This window comes from Falco punctatus, assembly GCF_963210335.1.
Source record: "Falco punctatus genome assembly, chromosome: 13".
Classification (NCBI taxonomy): Eukaryota; Metazoa; Chordata; class Aves; order Falconiformes; family Falconidae; genus Falco; species Falco punctatus.
In genome coordinates this window covers 23,191,521-23,207,143 of record NC_137593.1, presented here as the reverse complement: position 1 = coordinate 23,207,143, position 15,623 = coordinate 23,191,521, and the positions used below count along the sequence as shown (strand labels likewise).

The 15,623-nt window shown below is 39.6% G+C and overlaps 1 protein-coding gene across 1 annotated transcript in view; it reads right to left on the bottom strand.

Moving 5' to 3' along the window:
• The window catches only part of FOXL2 (forkhead box L2), a 52,389-nt gene extending 36,766 nt beyond the window's left edge, over positions 1-15,623 (bottom strand). Inside the window, exon 1 of the mRNA XM_080409306.1 lies at positions 1-15,623. This exon is cut by the window's left edge and continues 36,766 nt beyond it. The gene's annotated coding sequence lies outside the window, so the exon portion shown is untranslated.

The window sequence follows — 15,623 nt, the reverse complement described above, 5'->3', positions numbered from 1 at the left end:
GGGTAATGAGAAGGAGCACGTGCATCACAACAGACTGTGTCATGGTGATGTCTGTCACTGAGTTTTGTCATTCCTGAGAAACCGGTCCTCGTCCATGCAACGTAAGAGGCACTTTGCAGAGAGGGTACTACACTCACTCAACCACGTTTACCTAATGCTGTATTCAGGAGGTGGTAGGTGAAAGAAGAGCTAATCAACCATCCTCCTCAAACGGCATCAAAAGAGGAAGCGTCACCTGTCCAACTCCAAACAAGTAGAGCACGAATTCAATCAGGAACCAGAGAGCCTTATGAAATAAAAGATGTGAAGAGAAAAATCTAGAACTAAGCGATCTACACTAATTATATCATCTTTGTTTCACTCAGAAAAAGCAGTGTCATTATACAAATAAAGGAAGCACAGGACATAGCTCAAACAGCTTAATGAGTTTAAAGACAGGGGATTGGCTTTGGGAAGCAAGTCACCACAACTGGGAGGGACTGAAACCACACATTAACAGCATTAACCCAGCGGCTACTCTCTCACATGCACACATTATAATCAATGGTTAGACCACCAGCTCCCCAGATAATTAATGAGGTGAACCACCTCCTGCTCCCTGTTGGCGTGGCGTGCTGTGCGGCAGCCCAGCGCACTGCAGAGCCCTCCAGGTGGTCTCTGGGGTGGTGAGACACGGTCTGGCACAGCTTCTGTAAAGTGCACTCGCCAACAGCCGCCAGCCGCCTTCTCCCCGTAGTATGAGGATGGCAATCCGGGGCACGCCAGCCCTTCAGGAGGCACCTGGCATTTAGATGAAGTAGAGCTTATAGTGACATTTGGATTTCTTAATCCCTGCCAGAACCTAAGAAAGGCATGAAGTAAGTAATTTTGATTAGATACGGATTATGTTGGGGTGAGGAAAAAAGGAAGAAAAAGGGCAAAACTACAAACTCAGCAGTAACGAAAGGAATGCTTACAAATTTGTCAGGATTTTGTTTAATTGTTCATGCCAAAAAAGCAAAAAGATTCTAAACAAAATACTTAATTTAATTTTTTTTTAAATGAAAGTGTTGTATTCAAATTGTCTTTTCATCTCGAGGTCATCTTCAATTTTATCTTCAAGGAAAACCGCTTGAAATGAAAGGTAATAATTTTATTTCACATGAGATCATTTGGTTGGGCTTTTGAAAAATCTATTTCAAGAGTTTATTTTCCCAGTTTAAAAAAAAAAATATCAAGGTCTAACAAAGATGATATTCTCACTTCTTAGGACCCTTGTTGAACCTCACCCTATATTTCTAGATATAGATATATTCTAGAAATAAAACATCCCTCCAGAAAAGTTTTGTGGACCAGCTGGTCAGAAAACACACAAGAACAGAAACAATTCTTTACTGGCTCCTGAGCCATGAACATCACTTGATTCAAAATGTTCCTAACAAGAACATTAACGCTGATAGCGCATTGCTGCTTGTAGAAGCAGAACATCCATTACACTAGTGCTTTAATTACAGAGTATGAAGCTTGTTAAAAGAAAATTAAAATTAGAAGGTAAACCAGAAATTCTTGTACATGATTTGAAGACTACGGGAATATTTAAATACACATGTCAATGGACAGAAAATGCACAGCTATCAAAAAAAGACTTGAGAAAGACCCAAGAGACTGGAATGGCTAAGGGTCTGCTAGAATATTTCTATGGAAAGATAAAGTTGGGTACAAATGAAGAAAATAAAAAACCCTCAGGCAAGCCAAAGGTAAAAGCATATTGATGTAGGTCTAATAGACTTTAAAGAACAACATATTACAGCCATAATGACTAAAATCACTCCTCCTTCAAATGCATCAAGAGCAGAAAGCCTACAGGAGACCAAACTATGGTGCAAGTGTGGAAGGCTCACTAAAGAGGTTAACAACATTGCAGAAAGACTAAATGAATTCTTACAACAGCGTTCACAGTGTGAAGGATGTTAGTGTGACACAACCTTCCCTAACAGGGTACGTCATGAGTGATGTATCTACCTGCTAGTGTAAGTTTTAGAATGAGTTGATAAAACAGTAGAACAGGAAAGTACAAGACAGGTATGAGCTCTAACCAAAGTCCCGGTGAAACTGCAGCAGTTAATTTTTCTCACAAGGGCTGGAAATTGGCAAAGCTGATACCCAGTTTAAAAGATTCTGGAAAGTGAAGGAATCCAACTGCAAACCTGTAAACCTGGCATAGATACCGTTAGAAATTATACTTAGGAATATGAAAGAATAGAACCATGAGACATGTGGGCAATGAGATGTACAGATAAAGATTCCCCCTGTGAGAAGGCATTATATCTCTGAAATCTGTTTTCAGGAGTCAGTAAACACAGATGTAAGTGATCTTACTCATATACCCTACCTGCATCCCCAAAGAGCTCATGACAAGTTCTTCTCCCTCTCAGCTTTAAGTTGGTGAAAGATTAAAAAAAAAAAGTAGGTCTTCACATTCATAAATAACTTCTCAAAAAATACAGTAGGAGTCCTTTTCCACAGGAAACTACGGAATTCCACAAGAATCTGCTTGTGGCGTCTAATGTATTTGTAAGTGACTTAGAAAAGAAGGTGGAGAGTGAGATGAAGTTTCATGATGATATGTGGTTTTCAATATAGTAAAAACCTTAAGCCAACCATAGAGAATTACATGACAATATTATAATCTATTATAAAACGCCATATGAAATTCAAGTTTTCATAAATGTGGAGTGATTAAAAATACTCTCGATTTTAGACGTGCAGTGATGGACTCTGGCCATTACTATGCAACAGAGGTATTTTGAAATAGGTGGTTCTACAAAAATATCAGCTCAGGACCCAGCAACAGATAAAATAGCAGGTGGAATATTATGAATTATTAGGAAAAGAGTAAGGAACATAAGGGAAAACATTCTTATATCACTACCATATACCCATGGTTCACTCATATACTGAATACAACATGTTGCTTGGCCCCATCTCAGAAAGGACAAACTGGAGCAGGCACAATCAAGGGCAGAAAGAGAGATACGGAGCATCTTTCACAAACAAAATCACAAAATAGACCAAGACTTTTCAGGAAGGAAAAATACACCATTGACAAAGACTCAACATCAAGTAAATAAAACTTAGCAGCGTGGAGAAGATGAACAAAATATGCCTTAGATCCTTGTACTAATGCCTGTCTTTCTCAAGCCCTGATCAGTCTATTTGTCCAGCTACTCCCGGCTTTAGACCAGGATGGCTAAGACTCCAGCAACTTCTAAATTGGGTTTTCTCCTTCCTTATTCCCTTCTTTGATCTTAATATTTCCATACATGTAAGTGGTTGCACATAACTGTCCTTGCACACCCAGCCTAAGCTGCCTCCTCACTGTTCTTTCTGATCTCCTTGCCCATCTGAACATTTGCTGTTCCCCAGGAATCATGTGCTAACCTATGCCTTGCCTTCGAGCACAGCTCACAATCTTTCTGAGTTTAACTCCAGTGAACAACTTCTGTGTGCTGCTTGGGCGTCAGAAAACCCCTTTCTCCTCTGCTGCTGAAGCTCTCACAATGGAAAGACTGTCTGTAAGGGTGAAAGCAGCCCAAAGGGTTGGATATAACACTGCACCTACATCTCTAGAAAGCATATGTAGTGTAACCAGTCCTCTCAGGAACATACTGAAGCTCTGAGAGGTGAAGACACACTGAAATCTGGTGACGTCCACGTAAGCTTGGCACATACCATGACAACCAGCTCCAGTCACCGTTCTGCATGCCTTGGGCCAACAGAGGAAACATGCACGCGGTTCCTCCACGGAGTGCTGCGCAGGGCTGTGGGCTTCCTGCGAGGCGGTGAACTTAGTCACTGCTCTTCCTCTGCTCGCAACACCCTCTGTCTTGTAAATCATCTGTCAGCAAGAGCATCCTGTATGAATGTGAGGGACAAGGGAAGATCTAAGGGCCATGATCTGAGGGTCATGGTCTACACAGCCTGTAATCTTCCGCTGGCTTAGGAGGAAGAAAAGGACTCCTCCTCACACAGCTTGGGTCTTTTCCAGATCTGTCTCAGAACAAACCATAGGCTCACATTAGCTTTTCTGAAAGGGCAAGCAGCCTCAGATGGGACAGACAGTCAGCAGCCTACTATAGACAACATTTTCACTGATGTCAACCGCTTCCTCTCCTCCACACATGCCAAACTGATACATTCAGCCTATTTAGACAGGGCCAGCAAACATCTGGTTGACACGAGAATCAGAAGGTCCCAGCCCACAGTGTTTTGAGTTTTTACTTTTTTTACGTGCTTTTAAGTACACCAAAGATATCAGTGCAACAAATGATCCTAATCCATTCCCCCACAACCTTGTTTCTCTCCCTCAGATGTGATTCATTATATAGATGCAAAGATCTGTCTCCCTTGCTGAACTGGTCAGATATGTGACTGAATGCTCTGTCCTGGCAGTATTTTGTGAGTTGATTTCAACTTCATATTTTATAAGCCATTTCTACCACTCAAAGAGGACAGAAGAGCCAGGGTAAAGTCCTTTGGAATTTGGTTATTGGCTTAATGTCAAAGGAGCATAAAATCTCCATGTACTTAAATGAGCCAGTTGATGCTTACTGACAGCCTTCACTGAAGCAATAATACAAATTTATTGCTCCTTTAATATATGTTGAATTTTTACACCTAAATTAGCCGCAAGAATAGAATGAATTCTGAGAAACTAAGTAAAATCGCAGGCTACAGTTTATTCTAATAATTACCTTTAATTTAAAATTGAATTTGTTAAAAGTAAAGATGGAAGTATAGTGCACACTGTATGTGGGATTTTTTATTTCTTATGCATGTTGCTTCAAATGTGAAGATAGAAGTGTACAACAGTTATTTTCTTGAAGCATAAAATTTCAAGTCTGCGGATTTTTCACATCACCTTTTATATAACTTCATTTTAAGCTTTCACAATCCCTTCAGATTCAACAATGTAAACCAAGTCAATCTAGTGCCTGTCAACACTTTCTTTTTCACTTCCAGTGTGCATGGATTTGCATTTATTAGCACTGAGCCTGTTTATTTCTGTATCACCCATTTATCTAGCTCAGCTAGTTATGCGTATTAGAGATGGTTATCTGTTTTATTTCCTGATTTGACAGGTTTTATCATGCAGCCAACCTCCAAATGTCATTTTTGACTAAAATTTAACTGAATGAATACTGATTTGGTGACTACTGCTACCATGTAAGAATCAAATTCTCTTCCAGATGAAGTCAATGACACTACTGTTAACTATACACACAATTTCAGGAAGAAAGAAGTAGAATAAGTATTGATAACTTATTATTCTCATAGTTACTGATGCATATTAATATTACTGACAGAGTGCTAAATCAGAAATTCATGTCAATTTAAGGACATTCCACGATGTTAATCTGAAATCTACATTATTAATTACATAATTAAGTTTTCCTGAATATCCTACTAGTCACTACTCTTGCAAGAGTTAACATAGCTGTACTTTTTAAAATAATGCAATCCCACCAGTCCTCTTTGTTGCTTAATTTATGTATTATGCATTGTTCAGCTTTTGTAAGAGTCATGGTCATGGACCAGTTTTGGCCTGGTATACTACAAAGACAGAACACCAGAAAATATTTTGCATAGTATAGTGATTTGTAGAGCAACTACTTTACTCTTCTAATGGAACCTCGAAGGAAGTACAATTAGGTTAATGCAACAATTTATAATTCCCACCACCCCCCCCAAAAAGATTTTTGCATTTGTAATGATTTAAACTCAAATATGGGTACTTTAATGGAATATATTAAATATTGTGTTCATTCTGTAAAATAGACCAAACAAAACACATTAGCATCCACAATACCTTTTCATTGACAGATCATAAAGCACCTGACACACATAAAAAAGTTCAGGTAACCTTGCTACATAAAGAGTTCAATTTCCTACAGAAGCGTTAAGCAATTTCAGTATAATCCTGTGGGCAAAACCTGTATATTGGACCTTGGGGAGTCTCAGCTTTATCAATTTGGACTGGTTAGAGTGAAACCTGTGCTTAAAGTATCTCATCTATAAATTGCAAGCAATTATTTCCTTCCTTTTGAGAGGTTATGCAACACCTCTAATGTACATGAAGCTGATAGTCAATTTGAGGTAGATTTCATGCAGTTAGAAGAAGTAAGAACATAATACAGGACCTTCTGATCCTCAGCCATGCACCTGTTAATGAATCAGACACTGAAGAAAACAAAAAATGAAGCATTCAGCTTCCCAGATAGTCCTCCCTCCACTTGAGAGAGGAAACCGATCATTCTGGCACTAGTATGGATGAAACACTCCCAGTCCTCTAAGTTTTTTGGAGGATTACCTCACAAAGTTTAAACTGAGTATAAAGCATCCCTTTTATACTGACTGTCATGGTCTGCAACTGCCAAAACAACCTTATTCTCAAGAGCCAACAGTACAGACTTAATGTTGAGTGTTTATTTATTTATTTATTTAATTATCTTTTAAAAACAGTTGCGGTGAGGTGGAAGGAGAGGAAGGAAGAGGAAAAAGGTTGCTCCCCCTTTAAGATCTAGTTGGAGTACAGGTGGCTGGACTGAAGCATCTAACACAGCTGTACTCCCAGAGCGACAAAGATTTGGTGTGTTCAAGAGTGACCCAAATCTCTAGTTTCAGGCAAGTGCTGAGCTTTTATGTTACATCACTCCACTGAGATGAAAGCAGCACACTGATAATGCTCTTGTCTGTTTGTATGTCGGATTAACAGTATGAAATACTTTCAATTCTACTTTGTAGGAATAGTGAATATTGCATTTTTTAAAAGATGGTGTATATGGAGGAGAGCAGTTGTGATAAGAGAAGAAAGCAATACATCTGTGCAGGGATTTGAGCAGGCGGAGGTGTGGAGTTTAGTTTTAAATACAGGCATGCAATGCAGTATCCCACACAGGGCTGGGAGGCTAACAGACAGCACTAGATCTCAGAACTAGCTACCTTCCTCCACTCTTCTTTATTGACAAATACCAAGAACTTCCAAAAGACTTCCCCAATTCTTTCGTTTCAGAGGATTTCTGAGATGAGAACTTATTTCGAGGCAATGACTCTATTAGAGATACCCTGAATGACTTTCTGTATTTTTTTTAACCTCCATTTCCTGTACAGTATGCAATTACTAGAAGGGTGGAAACTTCTGAACTCCCTAGGAGAGTTTGCTATGTCTCTCATTTCAGCTTAATAAAATATAATATGAATTGCAGCATCTGTAGGACAGAGTTGTTCCCTCTCCAGCTGTTCTAACTCAGGTTATTCACAGGATGGGGAAGAAAAGAGATTTTCAAGAGGGATGCTGAAATTATTTGGTAAGAATAACATTGCTAGTTCTTCAGTATTTTAGCGTGTTTCCTTGTCAAAGTAGTTGAATTAGAAGGAATTGCCACTGTTGTGCTGACTCAATTTATCTTTTTTAGATTGTCTGCATTTTTACATGCATTACGACTTAATTGATACATTCTCTGTTCATTATCTCCCTAGGCTACCTCAGGACTTTCATGACAGTAAATGAATCTTCTGATTTAAAAAGCAGCTCTGCCAGAATTCAGATGATGTGGGGTGTTCCTCTAGTAAGTTTGCTGCTATGTATTGGACTTTGCACGTGCACATGAACTTGAGTCAGCTGGAATCCACCGGAGCGGTGCTACACACCATCACTGGGCACGCAGGAGCCACGGACACGGGCAGCCGTACCATGGGTGCCCTCAGAAGCGATGTACGGAGCAGTGGTCAGAACAGGGTGACCTGTGTCTGTCAGTGAAGGGTGTGAAAAAGTGCAGAAGTCAATGTCATCAATTTGGAAATTCCAGGCATTAAGTTGTGTCTCATTTTTGCCGTTGTACCAACTGGTAATAAACCCTGCAGCTATTTTGCAAAATTTGGTGCTTCTAAATAATTTATTTCAGTTCCTGGGAAAAAAGGGCAGCTTTCTGGAACAGAAGTACTACCAGTTAGAAGGTTTTGAGAGTTTATTACCAGGAAGCAAAAGGGGACAGTATACTCTTACCAACACTGAACTCTCATTTACCCCTTAAAAAGAGAGGCTTCATATAGTCATATGAGAACAGTCCAGCCACTTAACAGGTTCATTTAACTAGACCCTTCAAGGTGAAGGAAAGGGTAAAACCAGCAACATGAAAGTGGGGAAACCAGAGAAAGCTTAAGCAAAGTGATTGTTAGACCCAGAGCTTTTATTTTGCTAGTTAATTCCCTCAAATTATTTGCTGTTGATCACTGAAATCAAGGAAGCTGAATCTAGCCCTGGATAGAACACTCCAAGATTAATCTACTGTGAAGAACTGAAGTTCAACTGTAAGAAACTACAGCTCTCTATCAGATAGTTTAAACCAGGGTTGAATAGACACTTATTTTAAAGAGTGAGACACTACAGATACCTTCCTTTTTGGTCAACAGCTCCAGCAAGAGGAAAGTAAAACCTCATTGATTCCCTCTGAATGCGGAGGCATACAGTGAATTTTCTCTGTTACTTCTCATCCATAAAACAAAAATCCATTTAAGATGAGAAAAGGAGGAAAGGAGGAAAGGAGGAAAGGAGGAAAGGAGGAAAGGAGGAAAGGAGAAAAGGAGAAAAGGAGAAAAGGAGAAAAGGAGAAAAATAAACAGAAAAAGAGAAAAAGAGAAAAAAAGAAAGCTAAGGAGTCAAATCCAGCATGATGGATTTCCACAGAGACGTGTTTGACCACATTAGATTTTTATGGGAGTTATTCTAATATGTGCCTAGCCAAACTCTGAGTAATCAAAGAGTACAAGTGAGTAATCAAACCTTGCTTCAGCTAAAAGTTCCTTCTGTTCAACATTTGCTTTTTAAGAGTTCTTTGGTAATCTGTATACATTTACACTGCTTACAATAAATAAAAGAGAGCTTCACCTGGCACACAATTTATTTTCAGGAAAAAATACGTGATGAGATAGGAGGGAGTTACATATTCATATGTCTGGAATGACACTAAAATCAGCTACTGGGAAATAGCTTCTTTGTTGCTGATCATCCCGCTTTTGTCTAATCCAGATTTAAGACTGAAATAATACATTTATGAGATATATAGTATTTATATTTATATTTATTTACTTACATTTTTAGCCTTTGCAACTCGCTGAATTTCACAGCTATAGATATAACTTGTACATTAAATATGTTCCTACACCATGCCACAGTGAGGTCTATTTTTCTGGTATTACAGAATGACACAAGTGCATTAGTCCCAAAGCAGTGTTTGCACTCAGGAAACGTCTCTCAACTACACAGGGTAAAAAAAAGGTCTTCAGGCAACACAGAAATGGCTGTGAATTACAAGACAGGGAATTCTTTTTTTATTTCCTGCTGTACACTTCCTAAAGGCATTTGCTGACAAGGAATTTGCAAATCTTGTCTTGTTAACGACTGTAATGCTCCTTGGTATTACTCAGATATAATCACCTGTGTACCTGTCCAAATACAGCTTAGCAACCGCCAGTCTGCCGAGCTGAGAGTTTCCCTCTCTGACTTTTCACCAGTGATCAAATAACAAAGTTTGCCTGCAGTAACCTTCTCCCCAGTATCCTTGCAGATGTTGCCCGCCCCCTCCTCCCGAAGGCTGTCCTGGAGAGAACATGTAGTTCCAGGGTGACTCATACCCACACACTATCCCTTACTCATTCAAATAGTTTCATTAAAGGCACTGGACCACAATAGATAAACCTTAATTTCATTGGGAGCCTGTTTCAGTAGGAACACCCTAGAGAAGAGAATAAAGACCAGGACAGGGGACATCCACGGATAAAGGACAGAACTCAGCTGGGATGCTTCTGCAGATCACAGCACCCCTTATTCAAGCATTTATAAGTGTTCATTAATTTCTACATCGCAGAACTAGTGCAAATATCTACAGCCCCCTCCTGCCCAGCAATGTTGACATTTGCTATTTTGCTTATTTATTTATTTCAAATCTTTAAGGAAAAAAAAAGAAAGAAACCATATATGCCTCCCCCAGCTCACTCCTTTCTTTATGAAAACTGAGAAGTGCACAGAAAGCTCTAAGCTCTCCGGCTGGCTGTATGGGACTCTGAAGTCCATGAAGCACGGATGAGATTTGTCACCAAAATGGTACCCTATATTTTAACACATCTTTAAATTATTTTGAAATTAGAGGCTTTCCTTTGCATGCTTCAGTAACCTGAGAAGTGCAATACGGTCCTACTTCTCAGAGGATAAACTGCAAAACCACAGAATGTAAAGGCCACTAAGTGTATAAAAACAGTTGAGGAAACAGTCAGCAACCACTGAATCAATCCTCTGCGGACAAAAACCTGGTTAAGAACTATCACAGAAGAGAGAGAGAAATGGCAGGAGCAAAGGAAGAGGAGAACTAGACAGTATGGTGGCACGACTGGTAAAAGACAGATCAAGGTGACTACTTGAGCTATTCTGGGCAGAGACCACCACCGACATGCTGGGAGGAGAGGTACAGTGTCTCCAGTGCAAAGGATAAAGCCCACAAAGCTAATAATGATTTTCAGTGAAACAGTTCGTTTGAAGTCAACAGTTTGAAGTCAACATCAAGCAGGTTCATGCTTTTTTTTTGTTTTGTTTTGTTAATTGTCTGCAAAAATGAGCTAGAAAATGCACGAGCACATTCTAATCAACCATTGAAAAACACATCTGAATTTTCCAGGAGGCTCTCTGCATGAGGGATCCTGTAAGAATCACACTGATCTAGGCAGGACAGGGAAGTACAGGCTGCCCAGCCCTGCGAGCAGGCAGTTCTTACAGTGATCTTCTTATACATGTCATGAAAGAACAGTTAATATATGTGGAAGTTATCAGATAGCACTAAAGCAAAGGAGCAAAATTCATAGAAAAGGTGATTTGCTGAGGATTTTGCTCTTGCCAACATCCAGAGTGCTGCAAGATCCACAGCCACCCACGACAAGTCAGACCTAAAAATACTCCTTTCTCAAAATAAACCAGCCATACTGCTGCTGCCAGTGCAGCTCCTGTCCCTCCACCTTTGTATTTACAGCCAGAGCTGCAAAAGCTTATTTTTCTCTTTGGTTGCTTTTTAGACAGCTGGATACAGTTTGTGAAGTTATATGAGAACTAAAACAGCCTGACAATCCTTTTCTAACCCTAGAAGTGCTAATTTCCTAATAAGCTGCTTTGATTAACTAAGAAAAGGCAGAGGACATGCTGACTTTGTCTTGTTTCCCCTCCCCCAATTGCATTTTCACAAAACTCCAGTAGAGTCTTAACCAAAACAATGTGCTGATAGGAGAAGCTGTCTGCATTCCTCTTTTGCAATTCACCTTACACTCTACATGTTACTTGAAGATAAGCTCTTCTAGATGCCAAAAAACTCCAGCAATAGGTGAAGGCTTCTTTGCAAGGGGTTGAGCGCTGCACAATTTTGTCAAGTTATTCACTGCATTCTTGTTTGCGCATCCCCACCCTTAGTGTAATCCCTGCAGTTGCTCCTCTTCCAAGTGACCCCAGCAATGCTTCGGGGTGGGAATAGCCTGTCTCAAACCTGACTATTAGATAATCAACATTAGATACTGATTTAACTTCTTCAGTTTCACACTCATCTCTCTATGGAAAGCAGCAGCCCACTAATCTGACACTTGCAATAAGCCTGCTCCGTTTCCCCTGCAGGAGGCAATATCCAGGGGGCTTTCTTCATTAGCAGGGAAGTACCCTCATATTCTAGGATCTTTTGAGTGGGAAAGGGAGGGGGGAGGAATAACAGTTCTAGTTGTATTATTTCAGCTTTGCTCTAGAGAGGTGCTCTCCATAAACAGTAGATAAAAACATTTAAAGGGTATTAGAAGAAAAATGCTTTCTCCGGGACACATTTATATGCACCACCACCCCCCCCCCAACAGAATAACTGCAAAAGAAACACACAGATGTATTGAGACTTGCACTATCAAATAGGTGCTAAGCAGCAACAAATGCTGTAAAAAACTAAGGTATGTCAGGACGAGCTGACAGTAAAGTGGTGCTTTCTGACACAATTCAACCTTCCCTTTTAGCATACACGTTTTATGACTTCTTTCCACAGAAGGCATGTTCCCATCATCCCCCCCCCCCCCCATGTTGTAGCTGGTACCAGCAAAACAGAACTCAGCTTCAAGAAATGGTGTCAGCAAAAAGGAAGAAAAATCCATGAATCTTTGAAGAAAATCTGAAAAAGCATTAGGAGAAGGAATTACATTTAGTCCTAAAGCAACTTTTTGGTATCTCCAAAAGACCTCCTGGAGCCTATGTGAAGACAGAAAATGCAAAATTACTTAGGCCCTTTTGAAATTCCCAGCTTAGGCATAATTTAAAGCTTTTTCAGGGAAATGATGACAATATGTATATGTAGTGACTTGGACAGTAGGATCCTGAGCCTATTCTGGAGCTTATTGCAATGTTACTAATAAATATCACTATTGGAATTAACTGTTCATCTCTCAAGCGTTTCTCTGACCTGAGAAACAGAGGTCTCGTGCTTTGTATTTAAAAATAGCAATTAGCAAAAAAACAGCTTTGAGGGAGAAGATAAAGCTGAGGTTAAAACATCAGCAGATGAACACATAGTAAAGAATTATACAGATAAGACTGCCTTGTGGAATCAAGCCCTTTAAAAACTAACATAAAATAGAACACAATTCCACTATTTCTACCTTTTTTCAATGAACGCACCTAAGTGACATGCCATGCAGATCACAACACTTTCAAAGGAGCCATCTGATTCTGAACTATAACATAAATAGTAGTAGAAGGTTATCTGAGAAAGATCAGAATCATTAACTAATATTTAGTTATGCAAATCTTTGGGCACGTTGAAATGAAAAAGATATTCTAAAACTAAATTCAATGAAGTGTTAATGCCCTTTAAGTCTATAGCAATATTTCCTCTACCCACTTCAAACCAACATTATTTCATAAAATTAGAGGTGAGTAAAGGCTGGAAAATGTCCTGTCACCAAAACACAACCACTTCTGTGGTGAAATCCAAAAGCTGCTAAGAAAATCAAGCACCCCTGCAAATTAATGTTTTGGGTTTTTTTTTCGTAGTGCTAATTTTTTAGCTACCTTTAATTATTCAGTTGTTTTCTCTAGGAAAAGATTACAATTTCTCCAAACCACATTAAGATTGGGAAACAACTGTAAGTCAAATAATTGATTTTGGGCTGGTTCAAGTGCTGCTTCAGAAGAGCTGAGTGGCAGTCTGAAAATGAATTTGCTCATTGGCTCCTTTATTAACTCATGAAGTCAGTTTAAAAGTACTACAGTTCTAGGTTAGGAGAGTTTAATCTCCCCCTCCTTTTCACATGTGTGCATGTTCTGTGCATGTAGAGAGCTTCTTCTTAATAAATATTTAAAAATATACATTACACAAGAGAAATCTATATGTCTTGAAGTTGTGTTGGACAAGCTAACATTTCCCCCTGTTATTTGGGAACATAGAGCTGTTGAAAGTAGTATAACAAAACTCACAAGGATAAAAAAGAGCAAATATTTACTAGATAAAAGGACTGAATGTCACAAATTTAATGCAAGAAGCAATGTGACATTGCTCATTTAATCTGAGCTCTGCTAATTGGTCTACTGCACAAGGAAAAAATCTTTGGGAGTCCTTCTGGGAATGTCTCACATCATTCCCTATCAGCTGTTGACATACAAATACTCTGGTAATGAAAATATTTTCATTCCTTCATAACAGCCTTCCCTGTCCTGTTTAATCTTATTTTCTCTCTTTCTAAAAACAAGCTTCTGTGTGGGGTTTCTGAACTAACGGACCTGATGCCATGTATCAAAAACGTCTCGTGCTCCTGTCAAACTTATTAGGGGTCCACCCAAAAAAAGCTAAAGGGAAAAAACCCAAGGATTTATAGCAATGACATAGAATTTTAAACACCATTTGAAATTCATCTCTGCATCATTCCAAAGGACTGTGAATGCAACTGGACTAGTGTTAAGCAGTACCTGCACTGCCTTAAGAGTCGCCATCACTATATACAATGTGTGTACATCACTATATAACAATAAAAGTACCTGGCACAGGATCCAGCCTGGATTGCATCTGAATCCAGATTCCACATATTGGAAAAGGGGAGGTTTGCAAATTTCCAGAAACATCGCAAAGCAGAATATTTAGCCAATTTTTACAACTCTACGACTGTAGTGAAAAAGAACATTGAGGAGCAAACAGCTGGGAATCCAGGGTGCCTTCCTGGTCTCCAGCCACGCTCTTCTAAAGCCTGGGCTCCGGTTCATTAACCATGAGGACATCAGGGGTGTACTACTGGACGTGAATAAAGTGGTGTTGAAAAGACTTTAGCAACTCCTCCCATGCACACTCCCATCTCCAAGAGGGTATCAGCATCCTCACGGCAGACCCTTCTGCAGAGGCTGCAGTATGTTCCGACCTAACAGCAAACCTTACTTGGAACAATTTTTATTTTCAACATGTTACTTCTAAGTATTTAGAGCCCCAGTTCATGCTCAGGCAGCTCAGGTGGCATTCTGCTGTGCATGAAATCCATGCAGCACAGTCATTACTATAGTCTCAGAGCAATTGCTTTTGCAAATTATTTCCAAAGTTACTGCATTCACATTGTGCTGGAAACACTTCTCTTCCCCTGGGAAACTCCATACCTAAACACTGCTCTGAAACTATTTGGCTTTTTAAAATATTTGTCTTCAATACCACAGTTCTTCCAAATTCAAGGTCTGAAATGCGATGCAAGATCCTGTTCCTCCCTCCCCCATCCCTCTCCCCCCCTGGGACTTGTACCTCCACCCACATCCTGCTGCCCAGGTTGTAACATTCCTTTCTGCACCCTATCACTGTCACACTCCCTCCTGGAAACAGGTGCAAGATTAAAAACCCACTCATTCAGCTGGGATTTTCATCTGTTTGCACCTTCCTCTTTGCCACTCCTATATGTCAACATCTCTTGAGCAGAAGGTGGTGGGAAGGCGCTATCTCTGTCGGTTCATGTTGTTTGCTGTTTACAGTGAGCAGCCGGAGTTTTATTTGAGGGACAGCTATATCAGGAGATAGGAGAAAACTTAAAATACAGAGGCTTTAAATTTGGTTGCAGGTTTTTTTTTTCCTTAGAAAGCGTATATGTGTTTTGTTAAAACTAAAGTTTAATTTGAACTGTCAGTGGTAACGGATCCGAAAGGGTAATCAGGTAAACAGATCCAAAATTTTTGAAAGATACATTAATTCTGTGTTATGCTTTTTAATTCCTAGATTGTTCATGATCTGAGGATTGAAATATTGTACCATTTTTTTAGTTATCAAGTCATTTTATGTCAAGCTGTCATTGCAACACAAACAGAAGACTTTGACCTAGAAGAGACATCATTCCATGCTAAGCGGTAACTGCACTTAATATTGTAAAAACAAAGATAGTGTCGTGACTGAAACTGCCTTCCACGGTAGTGCTGTACTGCTGCAACTGATGTTGGGAAACAGTATAACAATCTTTGCACTCCATTTGAAAAATTCAGAAACATTTCTGCAGACATCTTTTTCCTAAAAATTCCTAAAATTGAGGAAATGTTTTGGGTCCTGTTCACCCCCCACCCC